Source organism: Arvicola amphibius, unplaced genomic scaffold (assembly GCF_903992535.2).
Source record: "Arvicola amphibius unplaced genomic scaffold, mArvAmp1.2, whole genome shotgun sequence".
Classification (NCBI taxonomy): domain Eukaryota; kingdom Metazoa; phylum Chordata; class Mammalia; order Rodentia; family Cricetidae; genus Arvicola; species Arvicola amphibius.
In genome coordinates this window covers 53,267-65,330 of record NW_024582326.1, presented here as the reverse complement: position 1 = coordinate 65,330, position 12,064 = coordinate 53,267, and the positions used below count along the sequence as shown (strand labels likewise).

Below are 12,064 nucleotides of genomic sequence, written 5' to 3'. Positions count from 1 at the left end.
TGAAGAGTTTTTTGAGGATTTTGTCTACATTGTTTTCATCATTTTACCTCAACTGCAACTCTTTCAACGTCCATCCCATTTCCTTAAACACCCAAATATCTCTTTTTCAATGAAAACGTTCATTTTATATAGATAATTTCAATTCAGTTCTAACAGTGTATAGTGACATTAAATTTCAATAACGCCTAGTTAAGCTGTCTACAGTTCAAATTAACGAGCCAGAGAGCTGTGTGAAAATTCAGGTGTGAGGCAGTTCAGAAGCTGCAACATTTATTTTCAGAGACTCTGTGCAGCTTTGAGTTTCCTGGAACTAGATCTGTAGATCAGCTTGGCCAGGAATTCACTGAGATCTGCCTCCCTCTGCCCCTGAAGTGTGGAGATTAAGTGTGTCTCACCACCATCAGGTAGAACCTACAGGATCTTAGTCTGGTACAGTTGATTGCTTTTCACCTGAATGAATTAATTTCATCATTTATTTCTAATATATTGTTAGTTGAAATCATGAATCATTTTTCCCTCAATTCCATTTACACGTCCTTTTTCTCGGCAGAAACCAGAAGGTGTGGCCAAAATGGAAGGTGGATTCTCACAACCCGAGATCAGAATTTAGGTGGATCTCTCCACTAAAATGAATCAACCCACAAAAAAAAAATCCCTCACAAGGCTGGCACCAAAAGCTGTGGCCTCGATTTAAGGTGGATACTCACACCTAAAAAGTTCACAATTTTAATATATTAAATGTGTACACTAATTTAGAGGTATCAAAAACTCAGGCATCTGTGAAGTACATAAGGAAATACTCTAAAAGTATTCTTTGAATGGAGACAGCCAAATTGAAAAGTGAAGGGTATAAGTACCTTGAGCATTGTACATAAGGGTAACAAAACCATGTGTATAGATGAGTCTAAATTATCTATCGCAGTAACTCCCATTATATTGATGAATAAAGATGACTAGAGAGGAGCAGAAAATTTTTGGTAGTGGCAAACAGTCATTTCTAAGCTGAAAACTCAGTTTAATCATATGCTAATGTAAGAAAAATAACAGAATTTCCTCTGTAAACTGTGTACTCACCCAAGGAGTTGTCTCTGGCATCAGCAATGTTGAAAGAGAACACCACACTATTTCCTCAGCTCCAGGGTCTGAACCTCAATGTGTGCAGAAGATAGATCCAGCGGTTGAAGAGCCAGGATGTGTGGAAACACACTCTGTCTGCTCTGGTGAAGACTGTACCTGGCTAACCTCTGGCTTATATACTCTCTAAAGACCACGCCCACTTCCTCCCATGGTTGCTTTCATTAATACATCCCATATGTGGCCATTTGTCAGTACCAGTATTCTGACTGGATGGAAGATTGAATTAACTCTGAGGCCAACCTCCACAAGCAAATCTCCACAACAAGCTTCCCTGAGTGACTGCTTAGCTGGGTATGGCAGCTCACACATTTAATCCTGGAGACCTGGGACTGGGCTGTTGAAGCAGTGGGAGTTTTAGTTCAAGGCCTGCCTAGGATGTGAACTGAGATCTTGCCAAAAAAAAGTAACTTTCCGTCAATATTTTACAGTACCTAAATATTTTCCAGTCTGCTAATATTTTGCTTTTGATATTGTAACAAACGATGGTATCATAAGTCTGTAATTTTAGAATATTTCAACATTAAAATATTAATGGAAATCTAAAAAAAATTTTTTTTTGCTTTTTTTGAGACAGTGTTTCCCTTTGTATATTCGATGCCTGTCTTGGAACTAGTTCTTGTAGACCAGGCTGGCCTTGAACTCAAAGAGATCCACCTGCTTCTGCCTCCCAGAAATCTCATAGATTAAGAACACTGACGGCCCATCCACAGGGCCTGAATTCAATTTACAGTTACACCATGTAACTACAACCATCTATAATGATATCTGTTGTCTTCTGGTATGCAGGCAAAACACTGTGTACATAAGTAAATAAATCTTTAAAAATCTTCATGCATCTTTGAGATTTTTGGGCACCTCTTTCTGATCATAATCCCCTCAATTGCAAGTCCTTCCATACCCATAGCTTTTGCTTAAACACTCAACTTTTTCTTTATTAACAAAACAAAACAAAATTTATTCCACATATGTCATTCTAATTCAGTTCCAACAATTTAAAGACATCAGAGTTCAAGGGTGCCAAATTCCGGCTTTGTAAAGTTCAAATTAACCAGGCAGAGAATTATACGGAAATTGATTTGTGAGCCACTTCAGAACCTGCAACATTTTTCTATTTTTAGACTGGATTTCTCAGTGTAGCCTTGACTTTACTGGAACTAGCTCTGAAGATCAGACTGCCTAGATTTATGGATAGCTGCCTGCCTCTGACTCTGAAGTGCTGGGATTAAAGGTGTGTGTCACCAGGTGGGGTTGAAGCTCGCCAGAGGGTTTGCTGAGGGCTGAGGCCCAGCCCGTGGCAACCTGGTGCTTGGGGGCTTCGGAGAGTGCTCGGTGGAAGTGGGGCAGCATGTGACCGGGGCCATGACTAGCAATGTCGGGGAGTGGTGTTTCATGGAAAGCGACCCCGGGGTTTTCAACAAGCTCATTAAATGATTCGGTTGCCGAGAAGCTCAAGCAGAAATATGGAGCTTAGAGCCTGAGAATTTTGAAAAGTTAAAGCCAGTTCATGGGCGAATTTTTCTTTTCAAGTGGCAGCCAGGAGAAGAACCTGCAGTCACTGTGGTTCAGGACTCCAGACTTGAAACAATATTTTTTGCCAAGCAAGTAATTAATAATGCCTGTGCCACTCAGGCTATTGTATGTGTGTTACTGAACTGTACCCATCAAGATGTCCACTTAAGAGTGACATTATCAGAATTTAAAGAATTCTCCCAAAGTTTTGATGCAGCTATGAAAGGGTTGGCATTGAGCAACTCAGATGTGATTCGACAAGTGCACAACAGTTTTGCATGACAGCAGATGTTTGAATTTGGTACAAAGATGTCAGCCAAAGAAGAAGATGCTTTTCACTGTGTCAGTTATGTTCCAGTTAATGGAAGAAGGTATAAATTAGATGGATTAAGAAAAGGACCAATTGATTTAGGTGCATGGAATCAAGGTGACTGGATTAGTGCAGTGAGGCCAGTCATAGAGAAAAGGATACAAAAGTATAGTGAAGGTGAAATTCGATTTAATTTAATGGCCATTGTATCTGACAGAAAAATGATATATGAACAGAAGAGAGCCAAGTTACAAAGACAACTTGCAGAGGAACCCATGGATACAGATCAGCGTAGTACTGTGTTAAGTGCTATTCAGTCAGAAGAAACCAGATGCTCAGTGAAGAAGAAGTACAAAAGTTAAAGAGATATAAGATTGAATATATTAGAAGGAAGCATAACTACCTGCCTTTCATTATGGAATTGTTAAGGACCTTAGCAGAACACCAGCAGTTAATTCCACTTGTAGAAAAGGCAAAAGAAAAACAGAATGCAAAGAAAGTATAAGACTTTAAGACAATTCTGAAGCCATTTCTGACAATTTTGAATCCTCTCAGCCTCTGTGCCATAGTGCTTCCCCTCCTCCCCTGGGAACCAAGGACCTAACAGCTACACATGAACGTACTCAGTTCCTGAACAATTACCCATATACGTATGTTTTGATTCAGTCCCCTGGGAAACGGGGTCAAAATGACCTCTTGCCTCATCTGATCTGGCAACAGCCCTCCAGCCCTTGGTAACAGCCCTTTCTAATAAGCCAGTCACAACCCCCCCTTGCTTCTATGGCCTTCTCCTTTAAAAGTAGCCTGTACCAGCTAGTCGGGGTCTCTTGGCTTCCCAAATGCTGAGGGACCCTGTCATGACAGAGTTAATAAAATCCTCATGCTTTTGCATGGGCTGTGGTGTGAGGGGTGGTCTCTGGGGGCGACTCCTCCTTGGTGTTTGGACGCTAGAGTCCAACAAAAGCTCAGGAAACTAAGTGAAGAGGATATTTGGACCTGCCCTTATTTTCTGTAGCAAAGAACAGCAAGCTGTGTTCCTGCCGCCCATTAAGGAAATTTGAACAACATCCTAATTGACTCAGTGCACGTTTGGCATAGTAACAGTCTGTCTTGTCCTTTATGCGTGGATTCAAAAACTTCTTCCCTACTTGCATCATGCGCGTGTAGTGCATATTAACTAAAAGTGGTATAAAGAATGCTGGCCAAATTCTGTTATTTGATATTAGATCTGAGAGCTTTTGGTACTCTGCAAATATATCTATAGTAATGGACCTGGAAAATACACAAATGATACTTTTTATCTGTAGTTGTTCTTATTAAAACTTTTATTTGTCAGCTTAAATATATCCAATTTACAAATGTCAGATCTTACTTAAACTGGGTCATCTGCTTCTAATTGTTTGTGGCAAAAATAATCAGTATTTTTGTTTCTGATATGTGTTTTGCAGATCTTAAAATTGAATATTATCTCACACCAATTTGATTTTTTAAGGCCAGTCATTTGGAAAGAATACAATTTTTAATGATTTACATTCCTATCTGTAAAGAAGACAATAAACTTCCCAATTTTATTTTTTTTAAAAAATGTATGTTGTGTGTCGCCAGTGCCAGACAGGAGACCACAGAATCTCAGCCAGGTACTGTCGATTGCTTTGCACTTGGACACCTCGCTTTTCTTCTTTACTTCTAATAAGTTGCTACATGAAGTAAAATCACATTATTTTTCCCTCTGTTCCTTTTACTCTTCCTTTTTTGAGGCTACACCATATACAGAAGGTGTAACCAAGATTTGAAGTGCACTCTCACAGCTCAAAAGATTGGGTTTTAGTTTGATCTGTCTATTTCAAATGATTCAATGAAGAAAAATCTGGGCGTGGTGACACACGCCTTTAATAACGGTATTCAAGAGGTAGAGACAAACAGATTACTGTGAGTCAAGGCCAGTCTGGTCTAAACAGTGAGTTTCAGGACAGTCTAAGAACTCAGAGAAAACTTGCTTTGAAAAATCAAAAAGGAAAACATCCATGGCAAGGCTGCCACAAGAAAATGTGTCCAAGATTTAGATGGATTCTCACACCTCAAAAGATCTGCTTTTAAGTGGGTCTGTCCACTTCAACTGAGTCAATAAAGAAAAATCCCTTAATAGAAAAGTCACATCTTGTGTTTTGTTGATTCCACAAAGGCTGACCTGATGGAGGACTCTCATACAGAATGGCACCCAGACATGGATAACTGAATCCACAGAAAGCTTGAGAAAGATTGGGAAAGAATAGAGTAAAGCATGTTTTCTTGGTAGCAGCAATTTCTCAGGTCTGGCTCTGCTTGCTAGAAGCGCTCTCATCTAAGAGAGGCTTCCTGACTCAGCTTTAGCTGCAAAACTCTGCAGCTCTTTTAAGAGGTCCTGCCACGAAACACTTAAACGGTGTTGATGAAAGGCTGAACGTGTGTTTTTCGGTTTTCAGCTGTAACAGGAAAAAAGCTGTGCTGTTTTAAAATGCTGGCTGTCTGGGCTGTCCTGCCAGGACAAACTCTGACTCTTTCAGGCAGGTGGTCTGACTTACTGTGGTCTGTGAGCAGAATGCTAAGGCTTGCTTGCTAGCAAGTACCTTGATATGCCATAGAGTTGTGGCAATAATAATGGCTACAGTCAGTACCTCAGCCATGAGGCTGGAAAACTAAGGAATGGGCTGAATCCAGCCGCCAAAGCCATGGCTTTAGTCCTACCGATATTGCTTGGTAAATGAATGACTCGTGTGGTCACAAAAAGAGAGATATACAGTAAAAGAAAGATTCAAAGTCGAAGGAAAACTCTAAATGGTTTACAGTGTGTTAAAAATATATGCAGGCTAAAGGTTAAAGTTCTTAAAAGTAAAAAATAAAACAAAGAAAAAAGAGAGTAGTTGGGTATGGTAGTACACACCTTTCATCCCAACGCCTGGGAGGCAGAGGTAGATTGACCTCTGAGACTTCAAGGGGCAGAGGTAGATTGACTTCTGTGACTTCAAGGTGTGGTAGCACAAACCTTTAATCTCAATGCCTGGGTGGCAGAGACAGTCAGATCTCTGAGAGTTCAAGGACAGCCTGGTCTACCGAGTTATTCCAGGACAAAGATATACAGAGAACCTGTCTCAAAAAGTAAAAGTAAAAATAAAAGGAATAGAGGTTAAAATAAAGAAGTACAAAGATGGAAAATACACAGAGAATCTTGATACTGTATGCTATTATGCTCTCTTTGAATTGTTTGAATGCTGGGGAAGAAGCAACAACTGCTAAAAGATATTTGCTTATAAATGCTGATGAACTAATCCAAGATAGATATTTTGAAAATACCTTGACTTCAAAATTTGGATCTAAGGTTATGATGCTTTGGAAAAGTTCTTCTTTTGTTTTCAAAGAGGATGAGAACCTGTGGATTGCTTCTATCCCAATATGGTATGATAGACCACGCCATCCTGAAGGTTGCTGTGAACACCCTCAAAAAATTACTTTACTTAACTGGCGACTGATATGTACCTAGCACACAGGTTATAAATCATAAAAGACCTGATTAACAGCGCTCCCACTCAGCAGGAAGCAGTTTGGAGAGAAATAACTGCGCCCATATTCCCAAATATTGCTTATAAATGTTCTTTTACATTTAAAGGGAGATATGATATAGATATGAATAATTTGCATTGATATGGATTTTGCTTTAGTGATTTAAATTTAAGGTCAATTTTGTTATATGTATATGTATTTCTGATCTTGATTAAGGTATTTTGATTGTGAAGTTCATTTAAAAATGTAATGTAGCTCACTAGCTACTGCCTCCATCTTCTGACCCCACCCAGCTTGCACCCAGAAGAAAAGTCCCTTCTACCTCCCCTCTTCGGGTTCATAGCATCCCCAGCTCAGCCCAAGCAGGGCACTGGGACTGCATAGGGAGTGCAACCGGCAGGCAGGATCTTCTTTGTTTCATTAGCCTGCCTGTGGCAAGGTAGGCCCTCACAGGAACTCCCTGGCCAACAAAGACACTGGATATTAGGACCAGAAAACACATCTGGGAGGTGAGTGACTTCCTGCCCCCTTGGCAGCAGCCTGGCAGAGGGATCACAGCCACTCCCTGACCGGTTACACTTTCTAATCTTCCAGCTGGGGCTAATCTCACTAGCTACTGCCTCCATCTTCCAACCCCACCCAGCTTGCACCCAAAAAAACCATCCCTTCTACCTCGCCTCTTCGGGTTCATAACATCTCCAGCTCAGCCCAAGCAGGGCATTGGGACTGCATAGGGAGTGCAACTGGCGGGCAGGAGCTTCTTTATTTCATTAGTCTGCCTGTGGCAAGGTAGGCCCCCTCCAAAACTTCCTTGCCAGCAAAGAAACTGGACATTAAGACGAGAAGACACATCTGGGAGGACCAGAAGACATATCTAGGAGGACCAGAAGACTCACCTGGGAGCAAAGACACCGGATATTCATACCAGAAGACACAACTGAGAGCAAAGACACCAGATCTTAAAACCGGAAGACAAATCTGGGAGGCATCCCTCAGCTACAAGGAATCCCTGATTCAGTGCTGTGGAGTCCTATCTGGACAGCCTTCCCTAGTGTATTCAAATGTCCTGACCCTGTACCAAGGCCACCTAACCAGAGGGGGGAGAGGCTGCCCTCCAGGCAGGTCTGATGAGCCCTGCAAGGGAGTGCGAGCTCCTTCAGATTGTGCTGCAAGGAATAGCTCCTGCCCTGGCACTGAGGAGGTCTACCCAGATTCAGTCAGAGCAAGGATTGGAACAAGTCACCAAGTCTCTCCTAGCTCCATTTGAAGGAAGAGATGGGCAGGTGCCAATGCAAGAACTCCTCCAACAACCCGAAAGACAACATGTCATCAACAGAATCCAGTCATCCCAAAACAACAAGAATTGAACACCCTACTCCAGAAGAAATAGAAGAAATCGACCTTAAACAGTACTTCATGAAAATAATAGAGGACCTTAAACAGGAGGTAAAAAACTGCCATAAAGAAATAAGTAGATAACAAACAAAAAAGTAGATGAAATAAATAAATTTCTCAAAGACACCCAAGAAAAACAAGAAAAAGCAATCAAACAGGTAAGGGAAACAATACAAGACCTGAAAAATAAAATGGAGGTAATCAGGGAAACACAATCTGAGGGAAGACTGGAAATGGAAATTCTGAGTAAATGAACAGAAACTTCAGAGACAAGTATTTCCAACTGAATACAAGAGATGGAAGAAAGAATCTCAGACTCTGAAGATACTATAGAGGAAATAAAATCACAGATTAAAAAAAAAGACAAATCCAACAAATTCTTAACACAAAACATCAAGGAAATCTGGGACACCATGAAAAGACCAAACTTAAGAATAATTGGGGTAGAAGAAGGAGAAGAATTACAACTCAAAGGCCCAGAAAACATATTAAACAAAATTATAGAAGAAAATTTCCCCAACCTAAAGAAGGATATTCCTATGAAGGTACAAGAAGCCTACAGAACACCAAATACACTGGATCAAAAGAAAGCATCCCCACACCATATAATAATCAAAACACAAACATACAGAATAAAGAACAGATATTAAGAGCTGCAAAGGAAAAACGTGAAGTAACATACAAAGGGAAACCTATCAGAATTACACCTGACTTCTCACTGGAAACCATGAAAGACAGAAGGTCTTGGATAGATGTGCTACAGACATTAAATGAACATGGATGCAAGCCCAGACTTCTATACCCGGCAAAGCTAGCATTCACCATCAATGGAGAAAGCAAGATATTCCAGGACAAAAACAGATTTAAACAATACATAGCCACAAATCCAGCCTTGCAGAAAGTAATAGAAGGAAAATCACAAACCAAGGAGTCCAACAACGCCCACAATAACTCAGACATCTAGCGACCCTTCACCAGCACAAGTAGAAGAAGGGAAACACATAAACTCTACTACAAAAAAAAATGATCAGAGTTAACAACCACGGGTCATTAATATCACTTAATATCAATGGACTCAATTCACCTATAAAAAGGCACAGGCTAAGAGATTGGATACGTAAACAGGATCCAACATTCTGCTGTTTACACCACAAAGAAAGACACCTACTCAGAGTAAAGGGTTGGGAAAAGGTTTATCGAGCAAACAGATCTAAGAAACAAACAGGTGTGGCCATACTAATTTCTAACAAAGTTGACTTCAAACTAAAATCAATCAGAAGAGATGGAAAGGGACACTTTATACTCATAACAGGAAAAATCCTTCAGAATGAAGTCTCAATCCTGAATATCTATGCCCCTAATATAAAAGCTCCCACTTATATAAAAGAAACACTTCTAGAACTCAAGGCAGCCATCAAACCACACACACTAATAGTAGGAGACTTCAACACTCCTCTCTCACCAATAGACAGGTCAATCAGGCAGAAACCTAACAGAGAATTGAAAGACTTAATGGATGTAATGAACCAAATGGACTTAAAAGACATCTATAGAACATTCCACCCAAATAGGAAAGAATATACCTTCTTCTCTGCGGCTCATGGAACCTTTTCAAAAATTGACCATATACTTGGAAACAACACAAACTTCCACAGTTACAAAAACATATTAGTAACCACCTGTGCCGTATCGTGTCACCCATGGATTAAAATTAGTATTCAACAGCAACACTACCCCCAGAAAGCCCACAAACTCATGGAAACTGAACAGTCAACTACTGAACCACAGCTGGGACAAGGAAGAAATAAAGAAAGAAATTAAAGTCTTTCTTGAATTTAATGAAAACAAAGACACAACATACTCAAACCTATGGGACACAATGAAAGCAGTGCTAAGAGGAAAGTTCATAGCACTAAGTGCCTACTTAAAGAAAACGGAGAAAGCACTCATTGGTTACTTAACGGCATACCTGAAAGCTCTGAAAAAAAGAAGCAGTCATCTAGAAGACTGGAAATAATCAAACTGAGGGCAGAAATCAACAAAATAGCAACACAGAAAACAATCCAAAGAATCAATGAAACAAAAAGCTGGTTCTTGGAGAAAATCAACAAGATTGACAAACCCTTAGCCAAACTAATCAAACAGCAGAGAGAGAACACGCAAATTAATAAGATCAGAAATGAAAAGGGGGACATAACCACAGACACAGAAGAAATTCAGAGAATCATTAGATCTTACTACAAAAGCCTGTATGCCACAAAATTGGAAAATGTAAAAGAAATGGACAGGTTTTTAGATAAATACCATACACCAAAGTTAAACCAGGACCAGGTAAATGCTCTAAATAGTCCTGTTAGTTGCAAAGAATTAGAAACTGTTATCACAAAACTCCCTACCAAAAAGAGCCCAGGACCAGATGGTTTCAATGCGGAATTCTACCAGAACTTCCAAGAATACCTAATACCTATACTCCTTAAGGTATTTCATAATATAGAAACACAAAAGTCACTGCCAAATTCCTTTTCTGAAGCTACAGTTACCTGATACCTAAACCACACAAAGACACAACCAAGAAAGAGAATTACAGGCCAATCTCACTCATGAACATCGATGCAAAAATTCTCAATAAAATACTGGCAAACCGAATCCAAGAACACAATAGAAAAATTAGCCACTACGATCAAGTAGGCTTCATCCCAGAGATGCAGGGCTGGTTCAACATATGAAAATCTATCAATGTAATCCATCACATAAATAAACTGAAGGGAAAAAACATATGATCATTGCGTTAGATGCTGAAAAGCATTTGACAAAATTCAACACCCCTGTATGATAAAGGTCTTGGAGAGATTAGGGATACAAGGGTTATTCCTAAATATAATAAAGGCTATTTACAGCAAGCCGACAGCTAACATCAAATTAAATGGAGAGAAACTCAAGGCCATCCCACTAAATATAGGAACACAACAATGCTGTCCACTCTCTCATATCTCTTCAATATAGTGCTTGAAATTCTAGTAATAGCAATAAGACAACATAAGGGAATCAAGGGGATTCGATCTGGAAAGGAAGAAGTTAAACTTTCGTTATTTGCAGATGATATGATAGTGTACATAAGCGACCCCAAAAACTCCACCAAAGAACTACTACAGCTAATAAACTCCTTCAGTCATGTAGCAGGATACAAGGTCAACTCTGTAAAATCAGTTGCCTCCTATACACAAAGGATAAGGAAGCAGAGAAAGAAATCAGAGAAGTATCACCTTTCACAATAGCCACAAATAGCATAAGGTATCTGGGAGTAACTCTAACCAAGGAAGTGAAGGATCAATTTGACAAGAACTTTAAGTCTTTGAAGAAAGAAATTGAAGAGGATACCAGAAAATGGAAGGATCTCCCTTGCTCGTGGATTGGGAGGATCAACATAGTAAAAATGGCAATTCTACCAAAAGCAATCTATAGATTCAATGCAATCCCATCAAGTTCCCATCAAAATTCTTCACAGATATTGAGAGGACAATAATCAACTTTATATGGAAAAACAAGAAACCCAGGATAGCCAAAACAAGTCTTATACAATAAAGGTACTTCTGGAGGCATTACCATCCCTGACTTCAAACTCTATTACAGAGCTACAGTATTGAAAACAGCTTGGTATTGGCATAGAAACAGAGAAGTTGACCAATGGAATCGAATAGAACACCCGGATCTTAACCCACAAACCTATGAACACTTCATTTTTGATAAAGGAGCCAAAAGTACACAATAGAAGAAAGAGGGCATCTTCAACAAATGGTGCTGGCATAACTGGATGTCAACCTGTAGAAGAATGAAAGTAGATCCATATCTATCACCATGCACAAAACTCAACTCCAAATGGATTAAAGACCTCAATATTAGTCTGAACACACTGAGCTTGATAGAGGAGAAAGTGGGAAGTACTCTACAACAAATGGGCACAGGAGACTGTTTCCTACATATAACCCCAGCAGCACAGATATTAAGGGCAGCATTGAATAAATGGGACCTCCTGAAGCTGAGCAGCTTCTGTAAAGCAAAGGACACTGTCACTAAGACACAAAGGCAGCCTACTGACTGGGAAAAGTTCTTCACCAACCCTGCAACTGACAAAGGTCTGATCTCTAAAATATATAAGGAACTCAAGAGATTAGTCTT

General features: G+C 39.8%; 1 pseudogene; it reads left to right on the top strand.

Annotated features, from left to right (window-relative positions):
- The first annotated feature begins 2,496 nt into the window (after positions 1 to 2,496).
- On the top strand, positions 2,497 to 3,449 carry LOC119805867 (annotated as a pseudogene).
- The last annotated feature ends 8,615 nt before the right edge of the window (positions 3,450 to 12,064 follow it).